At 39.4% G+C, this 22,383-nt stretch overlaps 1 long non-coding RNA gene across 4 annotated transcripts in view; it reads left to right on the plus strand.

The window, feature by feature from the left end:
• Positions 1–9,072: 9,072 nt before the first annotated feature.
• Positions 9,073–22,383, plus strand: part of LOC138954847 (uncharacterized) — a 28,215-nt gene continuing 14,904 nt past the window's right edge. The window contains exon 1 of one of the 4 annotated variants that reach the window (XR_011451978.1): positions 9,073–9,236. This is a non-coding gene — a long non-coding RNA (uncharacterized lncRNA). Of the gene's footprint in view, positions 9,237–21,908; positions 21,933–22,383 lie in introns of those variants that run through there. The other 3 variants (XR_011451977.1, XR_011451979.1, XR_011451980.1) reach the window with 3 other exon arrangements.

The raw sequence follows: 22,383 nt of genomic DNA on the forward strand, positions 1-22,383 counted from the left end.
GTTCTCCGCCCCCCTCCCCCCTCCCCCCTAAGCCTTTATAAAACCTTTATTCTATTTTGAATCCAATAACTTGTATGTAAGTGCTGTGTTTTAGACTTCATGATCTGTGCTTTGTAAATACCTGACCTTTGTGTGTGTTTGTCTAATGTTGAATTTTAATGTGAGAAGCTTTGTGTAAAGTAAGCGCCCTGACGGTGACTAGCGCCATAGAAGAATGTTTTATTATTATCAGCAGTAGTAGTATTATAATTATTATAAATGTTATGTGGCCGTATTTGCAAACGTGTGTGTTAAAGCCCCAGTCTGCTTCAAATAGTTTACAGAACGATTTAAATCTTCTCACGAAAAAATCAGTTGTACCCTTATGGAACACACTTGTAAAAGCATTTAATAGCATTAAATGATAAAGTTCGTTTGAATGGTTATTTAGCTTGCGTAAACCACACACCAATTTCCGTGGTGTATCTAACCCCTGAGCCATCGTGGATCCGTGTAATCCGCGGGGAATCAACAAAGCCATATCGTCTTGGTGAGAGAAAAAAAAATGTAGTGTGTTCGATTTAATTCTGTGAGGTCGACAGATTGACTAAATGTAGTAGTTTTGCCTTAGACGACTTGCTTATCCTTGAAGTTGAACTTCTAAGTTGAATGTTAATATGTGCATTGGATGGGGCGCATTGTATTTTGCTGTTCTAGGCGAGTTAAGAATCGAGTAGATATTATTTTCCCGGGTATTGGAAATGCCATAAGTGTGTTTGCTTATTTGTGACCCAAACTGGTCGATCAAAGTTGTGTGTTCACTGAAGGGGAGGTTCTAGCATGGGTGAAAGCGATTTTTCCAAAAAAATGTGATTTGGGGGTTCTTGCAATAATGGGTAGATAAAACATTGTATAGTATTGTGGTGGAAGAAATTTCACCAAATCATTAAACCGTTAAAATGACAGTTTAACCGCCAAAAAACACTCTGCTCCTTGTTTCTTGGTCCCTAATCGTCGGATTTACACCAAAATTGGCACAGTGATCCATTGTCCCTAACTGATCTCCAATACAAACTTTTCAAGAAGAAAAAGTTAATTATTGGCAGTTAAAAACCCGTTATAAACCGTTATTTTCTAATTTTTCACCGATCTTTATGAAATGTTGTGGTTAGGTTGGTTGTCCCTAACTGAATTTCAACAAGAATAAAAAGTTGATTTTTGGCAGTTAAAAAACCGTTAAATCCCGTTTTTTCACCAATCTTTATGAAATTTTGTGAGTAGGTCCGTTGTCCATAACTGAGTTTCAATACGTACTTTTCAGAAGAAAATCAAGCTTTTGTCAGTTATAAACCGTTATTTTCTAATTTTTCACCGATCTTTATGAAATGTTGTGAATTTCAACAAGAATAAAAAGTATCTAAACTTTGAAGCCTTTTTTTCTCAGAATGATGTTTTCGGCACCTTGCTTCGCCGTTTCCTTGATAACTCAAAATGTTCTCAACCGACTGGAACAAAACGTAGCATGGCTTTTTAGTATTCATAGGACTACACTTTGTGGAAGGCGTTTGTGGGTCGGGATAAAATCAAAGAAAATATAGCTTGTCAGTTAAAACCGTTATATGTAAATATGATGAAATCAACGTTTTAATTAAAATAACGTAATTTTGATTCCACAAAATGTAGTCCAATTACATGTTATTGTATGTTTTGAATTTCTTTAAAAAATGTGCGCTCCTTGAAGAATTATCAAGGAAACGCCTAAATCACTATTTTTGGTTTCTAGATAATGTATGTTTTTCCGTTGAATTGTTTCTCAACGGCAGTTGTGACATATTAACTAACACAATATATGGGTCAGCAATGCATTTGACTTTATTTGAGCCGAAAGACAGTTCAAATTCCCATTCTAAATAGGAACACAACTGAAGCGATTTTGGTGATATTTTATACTAGAACCTCCCCTGAAGTGAAGTAGAGCAAGAATGAAAAATAGTATGAATAGTATAGTATGTTATTTTTAACTTTACGCTCAAGTTCAAATTCTTTGGAATTCAGCGCACAAGCAAAAAAGAAATCATTTCATGCACTGAGCTTCAATGGTATTTTTTGTGGTGTTTTTTTCCACTGCATATAGTTAGTGGTGTGTGTGTTAGTGTGTCATAAGACTCACATTATAATTTAAACAGCGATGCTTAGAGTTTTAAATAAAATGTGTTTGTGTTGCACAGTGCGTACTGATGTATGCCGGTCTATGTGCGTATGAGTGTGTGTTTTGTGTGTATGGGATTTGTGTGAGTCAATGTACGTGTGTGTGTGGGGGGGGGGGGGGGGGGGTGGGTGTGTGCGTGCGTGCGTGCATGCGTGCGTATTATGTACATGTGTGTGTGTGTGTGGGTGTGTGTCTCTTTGTATAAGAGAGAGAGAGAGAGAGAGAGAGAGAGAGAGAGAGAGAGAGAGAGAGAGTGGATGGGTGTGTGTATGAGATGTGTGGGTGTGTATGTGCGTGTGCGTAAGTGTATGTGTGTGTATGTGTGTTTGTTGTAAAGGTGTGTATGTCCGTCTGTCTATATGTGCGTAAGGGGGTGTGTTTTGTGTGTATGAAGTGTGTGTGTGAGAGAGTGAGTGAGTGTGTTTGTGTGTTCGTGTGTAACTTGGGGGGTGTGTGTGTGTGTGTGTGTGTGTGTGTGCGTGTGTGTGTGTGCGTGTGTGTGTGTGTGTGTGTTCGTGTGTGTGTGTGTGTTTGAGAGAGAGAGAGAGAGAGAGAGAGAGAGAGAGAGAGAGAGAGAGAGAGAGAGAGAGAGAGAGAGAGAGAGAGAGAGAGAGAGAGAGAGAGAGAGAGAGAGAGAGAGAGAGAGAGAGAGAGAGAGAGAGAGAGAGAGAGAGAGAGAGAGAGAGAGAGAGAGAGAGAGAGAGAGTAAGTCTCAGAGAGGTTTGTCTTTCGCTGGGGTATGCAGTGCCTTGGCGTTGCACTTCTACTTAATTTATTGTACATGTATTCAAATATAATATTACCCGCTATTACGAGCTAGTCGTGTGACAGAGAGTTTTCTTGCACACGAGACTTTAGCCGGAGTGAAACAGCAGCAGTCGAGTGTGCAAGAAAACTCTCTGTCACACGACTAGCTCGTAATGGCGATTATGTCTCACAGCTTCAACAGAGGAGAGAACAAACACGTTTTGCGTACTCACGCTTGATAAACCTAAACACAGGGGCAGCCATTGTGGAGAGCTCTACTTTTTGACGAAAGTGACCGAACAACTATAAATGACGTCTCGGTATATGTGAATGACGTCACAGTCATCGTCACAGTCTGTATCTTTTGAAGCATTGCAATCTTCATGACGTCTTTCTGTGTCTGCATCCGCGAAATGTTTGTTCTTTCCGGGATCTTTGTCATCTATGTTCATAACTCTGTCCTTCTAGATTCAGACTAACAGGCCTCCTGAGCGAGCCACTTTCCAAGGGCAGCTAAATTCGCGTATGGAAACAGTACTGTCGTCTGGGATGCCGTTTTCAGTATTCTCAGCGTTGAAGAATTTGTAAAGAGAAGAAACGACAACAGCAGGAGAAATAAAAGTCGAGTGTGCATTTTGGGGTTTTTGGGGGGACGATTTCGAGTTTGAATCCGTTCTTGCACATGCTCCAAAGCGTGTAACATACAATCTTGCACACGTTTGCTTTAGTAGTGGCAAAGAAGGAAAGCGTGTGACATACTAATATCATATTAATGTTATAGACCTTCGTTTGTCTTTATCCCAGCCACCGGCACACGTCACGAGGTGGGCGTGGCCTATGTCTTGGCTGTCACTTATGGTTTATACAAGGTATGATACTGATTCTCTCGACCTCGTCGGCAAACTTCGCCATACACAGCTTAGCAAAGCAAAACAACGGCTATGATAAAATCAAGCAGACAATAAACTATCGGACACTGACAGATTTATACCAAATAGACGTTGCTACTGCTGTCATTTTGCAAAACAGCACGGATTTTGACACACACAATCCACCGTAGTTCTGAACCAAAATGAAGTTACGAATGACTTACTTCCCCTTATAATCTAACCGAGACAACAAGCTGTGTCTTCATTGGCTGAAGGGAAAATATTGCGCGAAATCTGACATGTAGATCTGTTGTAGATTTGAGAAAACATAAGAATGTTGGTTTGTACATAGATGTGTATTGACATCTATGGTTTGTAGTAACGTTGCAATCTTGAATTAAAAAAGTAAGATTGCTTTTGTTGCTCAGGACTGATATTGTTATGGAGCTTGTCTCCGTCCAAAATTGCGCACCAGAAGAGAGAGGGAGGGAGATTGAGAGGAAAGAGAGAAACACATTTTAAGGAAGCAAAATGCTGCAATCTAGGGCCACCTGAGCTCAGAAACTGTCATGTAATCATCTCTCTCCCTCTCGCTCTTATTTTTCTTCATGAAGGGGGGCCCGTGCCCCCATCCCCACCCTTAAATCTGCCGCTGGTTTGGTTGTTGATGTGGAACGATAGCAAAGGAGTCAGGTCAGATCATAGAGAGGGAGATGGAATTTTACTCATCAGGGTTCTTGCATGCTAACAGTGTCATCAATGAACAGGGGCGGACGAGGGGGGGGGGGGGGGTACGTGCCCCCTGTGCCCCCCCCCCCGAAAAAAAAATTGGAAAGCTGATTCTATGACCATTTCTAAGTTCAAATGGCACCAGATGGCACCAGTTTGCTTCTTTGGGCCAAACAATTTTCCGGGGGGGCATGCCCCCGGACCTCCCTAGCAAATTCGGGCGCTTCGCGCCCATCACATTCACTTTCCATTCAAAGTGCACCCCCCCTTACAAAGCATCTGATCCGCCCCTGAATGAACATAAAGCCACAGCAAAACATATTTAACCCAATTGTACTTAGTGGTTTAAGCTAGTTTATCACTTTGCATGCTGAGAGTGAAGTTAAGATTGATCTTTTCAATAAGTAGGCTCTGCAGTCAGCTAAGTTCAGGCTATCCAAATAATCTCATTTGCAGGCTTATAGGTTCCCAGTTAGCTAGCACACAAAGAGCACCAAGTGCAGTGACATCTGTGTACAGTACAGAGTATAGCAACCGAGCTTGACTCACTTGTGCAATTCAATTATAAGTTGATGAAAATGCTAATTGAGTCGATTGAAAATTAAGCAGATAATACCCTCCTGCTGCAGATTTTATGTACACATTTTGTCAACAAAGTAACTAATTGTTTACAGGTTCCAGTGTTCATCACAAGACATATTCTTATTTTTATTTTCATAAGCCATATAATCAGGATCATTTCACATCTCATACCTGCATGTGCATACTTCCAAACCATTGAAGAAGTCAAACATGAGTAATTATATCATGATCCTTCATATATATTTATTTCAAATTAAATCTTTTAGTAAACACCTCCAGATGTTACTAATTCATACCAATACCGTAAAATCCCTAGCAAACGCCCACCTCCCCCCCCCCTCCGCACAGATTTCGGGTAAAAGTAGGGGGTGGGTGTTTGCTAGGTATACACCCCTTTGCAAGATAAAGTGTCATCACATTTTCACGAGAAAAAAAAAAGATACAACCATGTGATTTATGCAATTCTAATGAAAAATAAACACACGCTTGTTTAAACAACTAAAGATCAACAGTCTGTAAAAAAAGAATAATAATAATAATAATAATAATAAATGAGCATTTATATAGCGCAACATCCTAACTTTACAATTATGCTCTTTGCGCTTGACACATTTAAAATTAAAATACAGTTATACAAGCATTTACATCTACATTCATAGTCAACAACGCTTAATTAAAAGCATACACCATCAAGCATACAATTACAAAAGATTCTTCCACTAACTAAGTAATACAAACATGAATAAAATAGGTAGTGAAAAATCACTAAAACAACAAATAACACTAAAATTAAAACACAGTCATACAAGCATTTACATATACATTCATAGTCAACAACGCTTAAGAAGAACACATGTGACCTTGATTCTTCTCATTCTTAGAATAAGTTCAGCACAATTCAGTTTCTTCTCTTGTTTAGAAATCCTCTTCCAAGTATTTCATCACACCTTGGTCAACTTCTTGAGATCTAACTGGCGGTCCTTCAGACAACTTTCGTTTTTCCTTTTCTTTCCCGTATTGCTGTTTTGTTATGTCTCTGTGTTCCCTCCACTCTCTCATTCTTTTTTTGTCAACAGAAAACTCGCGGGCACATACCGAAACATAGCCTGCAGCTTCGTTTTCAAGATATCTCAGGGCTTTCAGTTTGTATGTCACTGTATAGGATGTGTGCTTCGGCATGGTTGAACGTTACGTCGGTGTTCAAACCAAACCTCGTATCGTCATTTTTGTTGTTTTGAGAAAAACGAAAAGAACTGAATTAAAAAATCACAAAATCAAATTCAATCAATCAATCAATCAATGTGAAGCTTATATAGCGCGTATTCCGTGGGTACAGTTCTAAGCGCTTGTCGAAGAGTTGTCAACACAGGACTAACAAAGAAACTAACATCTTCAGACGGACACGAACCCTATCACACACTAGCAAACCCTGGTAAACAAACAACTGTTTAACAGCAATGTACACATCAATAGCTAGGTCCAAACAAAATAATATTAAGCACAAAGAAAACACCTCTCGCAGAGCACAGCACAAGAATGTCTTTTCGGGCACAACACATCACGTCGAACATGAAAGTCGCAGCCAGCTACGGGAAGAACTGAGTCTTCAACCTACTCTTGAACGCGTCAAGAGAGGGGCTCTGGCGAAGCTCAAGCGGCAGGGAGTTCCAGACGGAGGGGCCCGCGGAGGGAAATGCACGCTGACCAGCAGATGCGAGTTTCGAGCGAGGGATGTGGAGGCGGAGAGGGTCAGCAGCAGAACGAAGGGGACGGTCGGAGGGCTGGGTGTACAGGTCCAGGGAGGATTGAAGGTACTCGGGAGTCGTTGAGACACTTGTAGACCATAGTGGACAGTTTGTAGGAGATTCGGGTGTTGACAGGGAGCCAGTGCAAGGAGCGAAGTAGGGGGGTGATGTGGTCTCGCTTCGTCTTCCTCAACGTCAGCCTGGCAGCAGCGTTCTGAACTCGTTGTAGGCCATGAATGGATGAGGCGGGGAGGCCAGCCAGAATGGAGTTGCAGTAGTCCAGACGACTGAAGATGAGGGAGACAACCAGCTTGACACAGGCGTCGTGGGTGAGGTAGCGACGGATGGAGGCGATGCGTCGCAGGTGGAAAAAGCAGGTCTTGATGATGGAGGAGATGTGTGTCTGCATGGAGAAAGTGGAGTCGAGAAAGATGCCAAGGCTCTTGACAGCAGGGGAGAATGGAACAGTCGCGTCATCCAGCTGGAGGTCGGTCACAGTGAGGGAAGCAATCTTCTGTCGTGTTCCAACGAGAAGGGCCTCCGTCTTCTCACTGTTCAGCTTCAACTTGTTCTCAGTCATACAGTATTTTATGAATCTTTGTGATGAATTCCAATATTTTATGAATCTTTGTGATGCCAGAAGTGGGTTCCTGGTAAGAAATTGAGAATTTGTGGTCAGATGAAGCCGTCACGCTTCAATGAATGTTGATACGAGCTTTTCTCACAAAACGGTGCCCAAAAAGTGTGGAGATGCGTGGTTTTTAGGGTAACAGTTTGTGTAAGAATACATGTTTTCTTTGTTAATGAGACGTAAAATTGTTCACTTTTACACACACAACCACACACACACACACACACACACACACACACACACACACACACACACACACACACACACACACACACACACACACACACACACACAAACACACACACACACATACACACACATGCACGCACGCACATAATTATGCACGCACACAATCATTATGCATGTGCACATATCGTAGATAAAGGAGGCCGACCGTCTTAAAACTAATTTAAAAAACAAAAAACCGGGGTGGGCGTTTACTAGGTAGTGACCCCTCTGCCCAACTTTTGGCCAAAAGTGGGGGGTGTGCGTTTGCTAGATACTGGGCGTTTGATAGGGATTTTACGGTATTGTTTATTTTATGCCGTTTCATGCAAGGAGCGACCATTTTCCTATCTCAGAATATGACCTACCCATCAGCTTCAGGGGGCAACTGGCAACCCCCCCTCCTCTTAGCCTAGTCCGGCCCTGCACACACACACACACACACACACACACACACACACACACACACACACACACACACACACACACACACACACACACACACATATATACTCCCAGAGGCTCGCGCGCGCACAAACGCACACACACAGACACAATGTTCTCCATCTCTCTCAAACACTAACACAAACATGTACACACAGACACATACACACACACACGCGCACACACGGGATAAAGATTACAGACATGACACGTACTTACACACTCAAAAAGCGTAAAGAATGCAAGACCCAAGAGAGGGCCCAAGAGAGGGGATGACGTCTCGGCGCAATGATGTCAAAACATATTGACGTCGTCTACTTTCGCAATCATTATGTTGTAGACTCGGAATTCGGGTTATTCCACCCTTGGGTGGCGTTTGATCAAAACACGTAGAGTTGCACAGCAGCTACTGTATTAAAGTTAACCCTTATATTAGGCTGGTTGTCGCGACATATGTCGCACTACTTTACGTATACTGTCTCCTGGTTGTCACGACATATGTCGCGCTACTGGCTCAGTCTGTTTGGTCGGTTCCGATTAGTGTATACGTGTAGAGAAGTAGTAGAGGGCAAGTCACAATGTCGTTTTAATGTACATGTATACAGTCTAGGAACGAAATGGAATTAACGAATATTCATCTGACGCGCCTCATGGCATAAAGCTCCGCCCATATCACACTGTTGCTGTTGAATCGCTCAGCTAAGGGACACATTCTAATCGATAGATATTCGTTGCCGTAGTTTGCTACATCCACGTCGCAATATACATGTCTCATTTCATCAAGCCCCGCACATACTCTGTTCATGCAAGGCACGCCCATACTCTGTTCATGCAAGGCACGCCCATACTCTGTTCATGCAAGGCACGCCCATGCTCGACAAACGTTCTATAAAGACTACAGTCTGAGCCGGGACGGACAAGCCAAGCCATCGGAACAAGACTGAAGTTTGAATCTAATCAGACAAGCCAAGCCATCGGAACAAGACTGAAGTTTGAATCTAATCAGACAAGCCAAGCCATCGGAACAAGACCGAAGTTTCAACCTATTCGGACAAGTCAAATCATCGGACATACAGGTGAGTATAAACTCTAACTGGTATCTTGGTCATATGACTGTATTAATAAATTTTCTGTAGACATGTGAAGTCATGAATGCTTTTTTAACACAAGTGACGATTCAATCATTTGTCTGGAGAAATGTGAAGTCATTAATGCATTTGTTAACACAAGTGACGAATCAATCGTTTGTCTGTAGACATGTGAAGTCATTTATGCTTTTTTTTTAACACAAGTGACGAATTCTATGACGAGTTTAAACAGTTTTTCAGGATCATTGCATAACATCGGAACAAAATATTATCTGTAACATTCTACAAACTTACTCGCAGTACGTCTTGAAAGTAAGGAAAATATTGTAAAAGTTATTTAGCAGTCCGCCACGTCATTGCTAAAATATTGTGAAAGTTATAAAGCAGTCCACCAAGTCATTGCTAAAATATTGTGAAAGTTATAACGCAGTCCACCAAGTCATTGCTAAAATATTGTAAAAGTTATAAAGCAGTCCACCAAGTCATTGCTAAAATATTGTGAAAGTTATAACGCAGTCCACCAAGTCATTGCTAAAATATTGTAAAAGTTATAAAGCAGTCCACCAAGTCATTGCTAAAATATTGTGAAAGTTATAAAGCAGTCCACTAAGTCATTGCTAAAATATTGTAAAAGTTATAAAGCAGTCCACCAAGTCATTGCTAAAATATTGTGAAAGTTATAAAGCAGTCCACCAAGTCATTGCTAAAATATTGTGAAAGTTATAAAGCAGTCCACCAAGTCATTGCTAAAATATTGTGACAGTTATAAAGCAGTCCACCAAGTCATTGCTAAAATATTGTGAAAGTTATAACGCAGTCCACCAAGTCATTGCTAAAATATTGTGAAAGTTATAACGCAGTCCACCAAGTCATTGCTAAAATATTGTAAAAGTTATAAAGCAGTCCACCAAGTCATTGCTAAAATATTGTGAAAGTTATAAAGCAGTCCACTAAGTCATTGCTAAAATATTGTAAAAGTTATAAAGCAGTCCACCAAGTCATTGCTAAAATATTGTGAAAGTTATAACGCAGTCCACCAAGTCATTGCTAAAATATTGTAAAAGTTATAAAGCAGTCCACCAAGTCATTGCTAAAATATTGTGAAAGTTATAACGCAGTCCACCAAGTCATTGCTAAAATATTGTAAAAGTTATAAAGCAGTCCACCAAGTCATTGCTAAAATATTGTTAAAGTTATAAAACAGTCCACCAAGTCACTGCTAAAATATTGTGAAAGTTATAAAGCAGTCCGCCAGGTCATTGCTAAAATATTGTGAAAGTTATAAAGCAGTCCACCAAGTCATTGCTAAAATATTGTGAAAGTTATAAAGCAGTCCACCAAGTCATTGCTAACATATTGTGAAAGTTAAAAAGCAGTTCACCAAGTCATTGCTAAAATATTGTGAAAGTTATAAAGCAGTCCACCAAGTCATTGCTAAAATATTGTGAAAGTTATTTAGCAGTCCGCCAAGTCATTGCTAAAATATTGATAAAGTTATTTAGCAGTCCGCCAGGTCATTGCTAAAATATTGTGAAAGTTATAAAGCAGTCCATTAAAATAGTTTGCGGTGATTTTAACAGTGTTAGAGATAATAACCTTGATATCATTAGTGGAGAAAAACACCCTGCCGCACATGTCAAACTTTTCAACTCTTTTGTCGAACAGTGCGGTCTAAATGACGTCTGGCGTATTTTTAATCCCGAGACTAGGGAATATACATGGTCCAAAATAAATATTAACAAGTTTATAGCCAGACGGTTGGACTATATTTTTACAACGGAAGAGGGAATGGACACAGTGATCGAGACTAATTTAATGTCTGTCCCAACATCCGACCACAGAGGTGTACGTATTACACTAAAACTCTCTAACGGCAAGAAAGGACCGGGTTATTACAAATGTAATAATCTACTCTTGAAAGATAAGCAATATGTGCACAAAATTAATAGTGTAATTGACACTTACCTTGATGAAAATAAGCAGGAGAACCCTGAACAAAAATGGGAATTATTAAAAATAAAAATAAACGAGGAAACGATCCGATTCAGTAAGCAACGTGCAGTTTTCAATAAAAATAAGCAGATTGACACGTACAACAAACTTGAATCTTGTGAATCCGATCTTGCTAGGGAACCTGATAACGTCACTTTACTAAGAAAACGCGAAGAACTTAAAATTCACCTTGAAATTTATGAACAAGAGCGATTGAAGAGCGCACAAACGAGATCTCGAATTAAATGGATTGAGGAGGGGGAAAAGAACACCAAGTTTTTCCTCAATCTAGAAAAAGTACGGGCAAATGCAAAACTATTTCCGAATATTGAATTGGAGAATGGAGACAAGATACATGACCAATTTGAAATTTTAAAAACACAAAAAGAATACTATGCAAACCTCTATAGCCGTGAAATAAACATACCTGATTCGGTTGTATCTAACAGTGTTGACAACTTCCTTGGCGAGTGCGAACTTCCAAAATTAAGTGAAGACGAAATGCAACAATGTGAAGGTATAATTACCATTGAAGAAGCCTCCAATGCTCTTAGAATGATGAAAAACGGGTCTTCGCCCGGTCTGGACGGTCTGACTACTGAATTTGTTAAAATATTTTGGTGTAAACTGAAGGATGTAATTGTGCAATCCTTTAATTACTCTTTTGATCATGGTTCTTTGTCCTACACCCAAAGGGCAGCAGTATTAACCTTATTGCATAAAGGAAAAGATCTGCCAAAAAACAAACTTACAAACTGGCGACCCATCTCACTGACAAACACTGATTACAAAATTTTAGCCAAGTCTCTTGCAAATCGACTGAGCAAAGTAATAAATAAAGTGGTCAATGAGGACCAGGTCGGTTATATGAAAGGAAGGCATGTCTCATCCACTATAAGAACTATAGACGATGTGATTGAATATTGCAGAATTAATAGGAAACCTGGGATTTTATTAGCCTTGGATTTTCAGTATATCCAAAAAATATATGATTTGTGCATTTCGTAAATTTGGCTTTGGAAAAGATTTTATACAATGGGTAAATGTGTTGTTTAATGAAACCAGAAGTTGTATTGTGTACAATGGGTGGCTGTCGGAAAACTTTGATGTAAAATGTGGCATTAGACAAGGATGTCCGTTCTCACCGATGGCATTTATTATTGGTCTGGAATTTCTGGCTATACGATTTAGGCAGAGCAACGAAGTAAAAGGCCTTAATGTAACTGGTAGAAATATTTTAAAAATTCTATTATACGCCGATGATATCACTTTGTTTTTGAGAGACGCGGATGACGTTACAATGGTTCTACAGATTATAGACGTATTTTCGGAGGTGTCAGGCTTGTGCTTGAATAAGCTAAAGTCTGAAGCAATGGGAATTGGATCAAGTAAAAATATCAATTTTAATTTTGAGGTAAAATGTGTTCGGCAGATTAAAATATTAGGAGTAAACTTTAACAGCGAGAAAAGCGCATCCGAAATTGAACTAAACTGGTCAAGTAAAATTGATAAAATTAAGCAAAGCATCTTCACTTGGGAAAAAAGGAACCTGGGCATTCCTGGAAAAATTTGCATTATCAAAACTTTTCTGCTCTCGCAGTTAGTTTATTTAATGCAATCTATTTGTATCCCTGACAAAGTGCTGCAGGAAATAAACACAATATTATATCGTTTTCTGTGGAGGAAAAAAGACTGTAATAAAAAAACATTCGAAAAAGTAAAAAGAGTTGTTTTAAATAGCAGTACCGAAAAGGGTGGTATTGATATGATAGACGTCAAAACAATGCAAAACTCCTTCTTATGTCAATGGTTAAGCAAACTCTCATCTGGCAACCTTTCATGCAAATGGACATGGATCCCAAACAAATATTTTGAAGGGTTCGGTTGTGGCTTTGCCTGCTTTACTACAGCTATTCGACCGTCTAAGTTTAAGGGAATTGGAAGAATAAAATCGATATTTTGGACAGCTGTTGCTCGAACATGGTTAGAACATAATACAATTTCTCAGAACGATTGCGTGCAAGACAACTGCTTATGGAACAATCCAAGTATAAGTTACCAAAATAATGTTCTGTATTATGAGAACTGGGCCCGGTCAGGCATTACGTATGTAGGAGACATGTTAGGTAATCACGGTATCAAGTCCTATCCCGCTATCCAAGCAAGTGTTTACGCTTCACCTGGCCTCTACTTGGAATATATTGTAGTTCGATCAGCAGTATCTGAATATATTAAGAAAAGCAATTATGATCCTAACCAACCTGTATTGAATAGACAAAACAATCTTCTTTTCAATAAAACGAGTATTAAAAGTGCCAGGCAATTCCGTGAATATATTGTTGAAGAAAAGTACACTACCCCGAGATCTATCAACTTCTGGCGTGATATGTTTGGCATTAATGTCGACCAGTCACATTGGAACCTGGCCAAAAATGTAACCCAAGAATCCAGATTAAGAGAGCTGCACTGGAAAATATTACACACGATTTATCCAACAAATGTTCTTCTGTATAAAATTGGAATACGAGATAGTGTGAGATGCCCCTTCTGTCCAACCGAAATAGATTACGTTGAACATTTTTTTGTTAATTGTAAGAAAATAAAAGTGCTATGGAGATACGTTGAACAAATTATTTATGAGAAATATAAAATAAGAATAGTCTTTGGAGTAGAACATATTTTGTGTGGTTATATTAATGGTGCTGACTCAATAAAATGCAAATATATAAATCACTTGATTTTGATAGGAAAGATGTGCATAAGCAAATATAGATACGGAACTCCCACTGATATTATAATAATGTTTGACAAAGAGAAACAAATACGAAACGTAGAATAGTGTATCATATATACTTCTTTTCTGGCTTCCCTCACCGCCCCCTCTTTCTTTCGTTTCGCTAAAAGGAGAACGGTACCGGGGTAAAGGCGGAACTTACATGGTTACACTAAACACCACTTGTATGAAAAGAGAACTGTTACTAAGAAAACTTTAGCACGCTTACAATTTGCTTTTCCTCTTACTCATTGTGACTGTTACTATGTTAACTCCATCATGACACCGCCACAAACAACACCTAAGTCAACCCAAACACAGACATATGTAAGACAATAACCAACATTAAAGATGCAAGATTTTGTCCATTGTAGAAAACCACATACAATTGATAAATATATAAAACGCCAATGAAGAAGGACGCTCAGCTGTAGAGAGAAAGAAAGAAAGAAGAGAAAAGGAAGGGAAAAAAAACAAACAATAAAAAACAACTTAGGGTTTCATTCTTTTCATTTATTTTTCAGCTTGAAGCGGACTGCATGCAACTGAGGCACACAAAAAAGAGAAAAAAAAGAGAAAAAAACAACAAAAAAAAAAAAAAAAAAAAAGCAGTTCACCAAGTCATTGCTAAAATATTGTGAAAGTTATAACGCAGTCCACCAAGTCATTGCTAAAATATTGTGAAAGTTATAAAGCAGTCCACCAAGTCATTGCTAAAATATTGTGAAAGTTCTAAAGTAGTCCACCAAGTCATTGCTAAAATATTGTGAAAGTTATAAAGCAGTCCACCAAGTCATTGCTAAAATATTGTGACAGTTATAAAGCAGTCCACCAAGTCATTGCTAAAATATTGTGAAAGTTATAAAGCAGTCCACCAAGTCATTGCTAAAATATTGTGAAAGTTATAAAACAGTCCACCAAGTCATTGCTAAAATATTGGGAAAGTTATAACGCAGTCTACCAAGTCATTGCTAAAATATTGTGAAAGTTCTAAAGTAGTCCACCAAGTCATTGCTAAAATATTGTGAAAGTTCTAAAGTAGTCCACCAAGTCATTGCTAAAATATTGTGAAAGTTATAAAGCAGTCCACCAAGTCATTGCTAAAATATTGTGACAGTTATAAAGCAGTCCACCAAGTCATTGCTAAAATATTGTGAACTAGAGGAATACCCGGCTTCGCCGGGGTGAATCGCGAGACAGAGACAGACAGCGTGGCGGTTCACCACAATCACCTTTGAAGGCGAAGTCCTGTCAAACGGGATTGAGAATTTTAGAGCTTATTTCTTAGCCCTATATTATCTGTTGTGGCTTCTCAAATGCCAGAACATACAGACAGATAATGATGATAAAATCGTTTATTTAACGTCACTCTGTAAAAACATTGGCGACATTTGTCTTAGATTAAGAACACACACAGGCACGCACACAAACTTTCCCTTTATGTACAGTGGTTCACCACCCTCCCGCCCCCCGCACACTCTCGCTCATCTAATTAAAAATGGTGTTAAGAGATACTTGGATATAAAATGGTATTTTTAAAAGTTCTGATAAAAATATATAGTAGCTGTATGAGAAGCAATGGCGTCAGCCGCAGCAACGTCTCTTCATATCCAGGGACCAAGTGGGTGCGTGTGCATAAGTCCAGCGATAAGTTTGGGACCTTGCCACCCAAGGTCTTTATTAAAACTTAAAAGATAGCTTAATTTTTCCTTTGAGGTATTTGGCAGAATATTTCTATTTGAGTTTATAAACTGAGTCAGGGGTTGAAAGTGGCATGAGTTCAAATCACACTCCAAAGTCAAATGAGCAATGGTGAGGTCGGATTGACAGGTGCATTTAAGCTCTAGAAATTGGTAATTCCCAGCTTCTGCCCTTAGGCGGTTAATCCTTTTTATTACACGTGGGCATGCATTATAGGTGTTCATCTGTTTTGATGGGGCTTCCCGAATGAGCCAGCCAGAGCTTATAGCCTTGTGCATATATTTGTTCCTCCATTCTCTCCAGAGAAGAGAGTCTGTAAGGCTACTGATCTCAGAAGCAGACAATGGCAGGTCTACCTCGGAGGCGCCTATGCCTTGGGCAGCTTCTTTAGCGGCTTTGTCCGCTTTCTCGTTGCCAGGCACGTTCACGTGTGCTGGACACCAGACCAGGTTAATCTCGCTTCCTTTTTTTATAATTTTATTTGCCAGCTCCTTTATGGCAATGACAAGATCATGTCTTTTTGATCTTTTGTTAGATCTTAATGCTTCAATGGCTGCTTTGGAGTCAGAGAATATAGCTATCTTTTGAGGAGGAGTGTTCTTGAGATTGAGATGAACAAGCGACATGCAGATGGCAAGGAGCTCAGCTGAGAAGATCGAGTTTCTGTTGCACAGTTTAAATTTCCCAGTCATGTCATCGCTGGGGATTACAAAAGCTGCGCCAGCCTTCTTGTCATCCAACACTGACCCGTCTGTGTAAACATGAACATGGCCTTTGTATACAGTATCAATGTGCTCAAGGGCTTGTGTCCTTTGTAGCTGTGCAATATTCTGTGTCAAAATTCTTTCCATGAGGGATCACGAGATATGGGGTTTTGGGCCACATCATTTGGGTCGACACTGATTTCACTAAAGAGTGAAGCATTGAATTGAGCCAGTGAGGAGAAAGTAGTGCCAAAGTGGGCCTTTTTGTTTTGGATATGATTGTAATGCGGTTGTAGCCTTGCGCCGCCACATGTCAAGAGGGAGGAATCCTGCTTGGTGGTATACAATGGCCTGCTTTGAATGCCTTGGGTGTCCGAGGGCAAGCCGAAGGGCACGACATTCCGCTGACTGTAGCTTATCAAGCCATTTTCGAGCTTATTTGCTTTGCTTAAGAGATACATAGTCCATTTGAGGTGAAAAGTACGCCCAGATATTTCACCTGCTGACTGGGTGAGACAACACATTTATCTAGTGAGAACTGTATCTTTTCCAGTTTTCGGTTTGTAAAGACAACGAATACAGTTTTCTCGGCAGAGAGAGTGAAGCCATTCTCCCGCATATAGTTCGCAATGTTATCTATAGCTGTTTGCCACTCTTTAGAGAATTTGTGTTCTGTTTTATAGGTTTTGTTTTGATACTCTTTGCATAGAGCAATATCATCCGCATAAAGCGTCAGTTCGGCTCCATGTGTTTTAATTGTCGATATGTCACGCAGCATAATGCTAAAAAGCAGTGGTGCTATTACTGAGCCCTGTGGCACTCCCATGTCAACTTTGCGAGTGGATGATTTGGCACCTTTATAATCAGTTTGAAAGGATCTGTTCAGTAGAAAGCTTTTTATGTATTGAAACATATTACCACTGATGCCTAATTGCTTCAATTTGAACAACAATCGTTGGTGCCATACTGTATCGTAGGCTTTTTTGATGTCAAAAAAGACAGCAAAGAGAGACTTCTTGCGTGAGAGAGCTTTCTTAATTTTGGAGGACAGTTTTACAATGTGATCCGAGACACCCCTGCCTCGACGGAAACCGGCTTGGCACAGGGGTATTACCTTTTTTCTTTCCATTTCATCTTCTAGTCTGGATTTTAGTATTCTTTCATAGATTTTGCTCAGATGGGAGGTCAGAGATATAGGGCGCCAGTTGGAAGGGTCAGCTCTTGGTTTTCCAGGCTTTAAAATGGGGATCACAACAGCCTCTTTCCAAGCTGAGGGAATCAGGCCAGACTTCCAGCATGTTGAATAAAAATCCAGTAAAAGATTTAATCCTTGGTTTGGTAAATGTTGTATGACCTGATAGTTTATTGGATCAGAACCACAGGTGGATCGGACTTTTGTCACCTATGCTATAGCCGTTTTCAGTTCTTGAATGGATAAGGGAGCATTTATTTTTAAGGAAGGGTTGAGTTCTGGGTCGTTTAAGTCCTGTTTATCCTCCCACTTCTTACGGAAGAGTTCCTGCTCACATAACAGTTTATCTGTTTGGCTTGCTGCTGCAAAAATATCTGCAAACAGTTCTGCTTTTTCAGGAAGGCTTTCATATTTTTTTTCCTTCGTGCATAAGAGGACGTTCAGCCTGCTTGTGTCTGCATTTGAATTTCCTTATTTTGGTCCAAATTTTTCCAGCATCTCTGAAATCGCTCACTTTGCTGGACATGTTTTCAAAATATTCTACTTTAGAACTTTCACAATATTTTAGCAATGACTTGGTAGACTGCGTTATAACTTTCCCAATATTTTAGCAATGACTTGGTGGACTGTTTTATAACTTTCACAATATTTTAGCAATGACTTGGTGGACTGCTTTATAACTTTCACAATATTTTAGCAATGACTTGGTGGACTGCTTTATAACTTTCACAATATTTTAGCAATGACTTGGTGGACTACTTTATAACTTTCACAATATTTTAGCAATGACTTGGCGGACAGCTAAATAACTTTCACAATATTTTAGCAATGACTTGGTGGACTGCTTTATAACTTTCACAATATTTTAGCAATGACTTGGTGGACTGCTTTATAACTTTCACAATATTTTAGCAATGACCTGGCGGACTGCTAAATAACTTTATCAATATTTTAGCAATGACTTGGCGGACTGCTAAATAACTTTCACAATATTTTAGCAATGACTTGGTGGACTGCGTTATAACTTTCACAATATTTTAGCAATGACTTGGTGAACTGCTTTTTAACTTTCACAATATGTTAGCAATGACTTGGTGGACTGCTTTATAACATATATATATGTATATCTATATCTATAAATATATAGAGATAGGTGAGAGTGTATTTTTCGCGTGGCTATAAATTGTTTCGACCTTTTCACTTTGACAGTAAGAACAACTTACGGGTGCAAGGGAAGCGTTCTGGACAGCGCAGTGACATTCTAAAAATAGTAACTTAGAAACGGGAATATGGATTGAAGCCACACGAAGGAAGGGAGATAAACGGAAAACACTGGAGAAGATAAGGAAGAGTTACATTGTACTTGTAATGGTGAAATGAACACAAAAACCAAAATCGGTTCAGCGCTGCGCGCTGAGAGCACGTGTTGAAATATCTCATCGATGATATTGTGTCCGGGGTGTAGCTGAATACGGTGTCCAAACTTGAAAAAGATCCACCGAGAACTTTGGCGTTGTGATGTGGTGTAGCGGCTTTGGTGTGTCGGTATGGGGGCCCGGGTAGCTGAGGTGGAACCAAAATCGGTTCAGCGCAGCGCGCTGAGAGCACGTGTTGAAATATCTCATCGATGAGGTTGTGTCTGGGGTCTCTGTGAATAAGCCCACCAAATTTGAAGCAGATCCATCGAGAACTTTGGCCGTGCATCGCGAAGACACAGACACACAGACACACAGACACACAGACAGACACAAGTCGTATATATATATAGAAGTTATAAAGCAGTCCACCAAGTCATTGCTAAAATATTGTGAAAGTTATAAAGCAGTCCACCAAGTCATTGCTAAAATATTGTGAAAGTTATAAAGCAGTCCACCAAGTCATTGCTAAAATATTGGGAAAGTTATTATACTTTATTTGCGTTTTTGACCAAAATATGACATTTCAAAGTTACACAGATCGAGATAGTCATTGTTCTCCGAGACCGCGATAGCGGTCAAGGTGAACAATGACTGTTGAGATCTGTGTAAAATGTCATATTTTGGTCAAAAACACAAATAACATTTATGTGTGTGTGTGTGTGTGTGTGTGTGTGTGTGTGTGTGTGTGTGTGTGTGTGTGTGTGTGTGTGTGTGTGTGTGTGTGTGTGTGTGTGTGTGTGCGTGTGTGTAACTGTTACAGACAAACAGCACAAAAAAAGCGTGTGTGCGTGTAAACGCTTTCTTAGATTTGTATTTTAATGTTAAAATACTTGCGTTCAAGTCAATATTTGTCTTGTGAATATCAAGAGAGAGTATCAGACTTGTATTAAAAATAATGGTCTTTCTTAAACTATATAAATGACACAAGAACGGATTAACAATAAAGTTAATCATGAGAGAGCGACCACAGAATGATAAGCAAAACGAGAATCACAGACAAAGGCTATAACTTACGCATGTGTTGAAATTTAAGAAAACGGGAACATTCGTCTCAGTTAATCAAATTGTTCACCAAGGAAGTTTTTTGTGCATTCAGAAATTCACGAAATCACTGGGCGTAAGGTCACATTTGAAAAAAAGTTCCAAAAGCAGTGTTGCGTGTATTTTCTTCTAATTTCAATTTTCTGAGATGATAAATTAGCAGAAAGCAGTAAGTCCACTTGCTGCTTTATGCCTTTTTCTCAGCCAGATATAACGAACAGGATATAATATGGCACAAAGCAGCAAGTCCAATGCTGCTTTTTGCCATTTGTTAAAAATAAGATATTAGTCGGGATATAATTTGGCAAAAAGCAGTATGTCCTCTTACTGCCTTTTACCATTATTTTTAAGTGAATGAGTTTGGGGAATTAATTCGGCAAAAGGCAGTAAGTCCACAAAAATCATTATTTCTAAGTGATGAATCAAATGAGGGTTTTAATATTCATAGCAGAAACGCACAATAATGCCCTACATGTTATAAGCAAACAAAGAAATTATTTAAAGCTTTTCATTCCAAAACAGTGATGCAAACAGAAAATGTCGATTTTCTCGAAACTATGTTTCATGGACTTGCTTCCTTCTGCCTTTACACGGCAGATTTGAATAATGACATCCAATCAAATCTACCAATTACGTAATTCCTTTCGAAGCTCTCTGTCTCTGGCGGATTGCATTTGAATAACGACATCCAATAAAGTCTACCAACAGCTGCGAAAACTTTTAAGAAACTTGAAACTCATCAAAACGAATGAGTTGCACCTTGGGTCATTTCGGTCCTGAATTTCCCGACCTGAGCCAGGCAAAGCAGGAAAACAATACAACGTAATTCCTTTCTAAGCTTTCTGATTCTCACGGTTTGCATTTGAATAACGACATCCAATAAAGTCTACCAACTATCAGCTGCGGATACATTTGTCTCGAAAAAATACGTTAAAGCTCCCCTTGGTTTGTCCCTGTCCAAAAAAAATTATGTGGGATTACTGGTAGGTTTTTTGTACTACCACGCATATGTAACGCTATTTTGATAAAGTTGATAGTATTTACAGCTTTCCGGTCATATGTCCGGCTATCATTCACTTTTAAGTGGCAGATGTCCAGATATAACACGTGTTTCAGAATCTCTATTTTTGGGTGTGTAATTTTCAATAATTAGAGTTTTAATTTTTTTATCTCAAAAAGTATTCTTAAAGTCTAACACATGTTTACACTCGCATTCCGTTTCTGTAGCTTTAGAAATAAACAAGTCCAGATATAACACTTTTTTTTTAAATGTCCAGATATCATCCCCCCCCCCCTCAGACACGTATGTGTGTGTACTGTGTATGTGTGTGTGTGTGTGTGTGTGTGTGTGTGTGTGTGTGTGTGTATGTGTGTGTGTGTGTGTGTGTGTGTGTGTGTGTGTGTGTGTGTGTGTGTGTTAGCGTGAAACATTGACTACGTACGTGTTAAACAATTTTAAAAAGAATGCTACGGCTTGGTTGACCTTTTGCCTTTCTTCTTGTCTGATCCAGAAGCTTACTGAGGTAAGTAAGAACATGCAACAGCTGAAGCAAACAATGCAAGAAATACTAAAGTCAGATTATCGTCCGGATCTAAACATATATGTCCAGGGCCGGACCAAGTTCGTTTGAGGGGGGGGGGGGGGGGGTTCCAACTGAAGGCAGGGGTCCAAAGTCCACATTTTTTTTCTCTGAGAGGTACATTGGATGGCCAGGGGGGGGGGGGGGGGGGGGTTCCGGAACCCCAGGACCCCCCCCCCCCCCCCCCAGATCCGGCCCTGATTTCTTTTGGTGTTGTTATTTTACTCATACAATTTCTGAAACAGGACGCTCTGTGACAAACTATTGTTCGTGAACATTTGCAGTATGTATTCACTTTGTTTCAACTTGACGTAACCATATTTTAAATTGGTTTGTTTGATGCTAAGGAACTTTGCAAAATATACATGTGTATGTGTACTAAAAATGTGTGTATACATGTTTGTTGTTTTAAACGTGATGTAACCAGACTGCTTTTTCTTTCTACATGAATTTGTGAGAAAGAAAAAAAATACAAATCTACCCTGTCATGAAAATTTGCGGTTTGAAAAATTATTCCGTTTTTTTTCTTAACTCGACAAAACCAAATTGCTTTTTTCTTTGCTAAATGCTATACAGAATTCTACGAAATGGTTAGTCTAAAAACAACTCAAAACGACTAAGTCGTGAATAGAATCAATATTCATAGTACATGTACAACAGTAAATGGTGTTCCTTGTCACTTGTTTCTAATCACAATGAAAACGTAATAACTCCGTGATTGGGTTGAAAACACA

Source organism: Littorina saxatilis, unplaced genomic scaffold (assembly GCF_037325665.1).
Source record: "Littorina saxatilis isolate snail1 unplaced genomic scaffold, US_GU_Lsax_2.0 scaffold_466, whole genome shotgun sequence".
NCBI lineage: Eukaryota > Metazoa > Mollusca > Gastropoda > Littorinimorpha > Littorinidae > Littorina > Littorina saxatilis.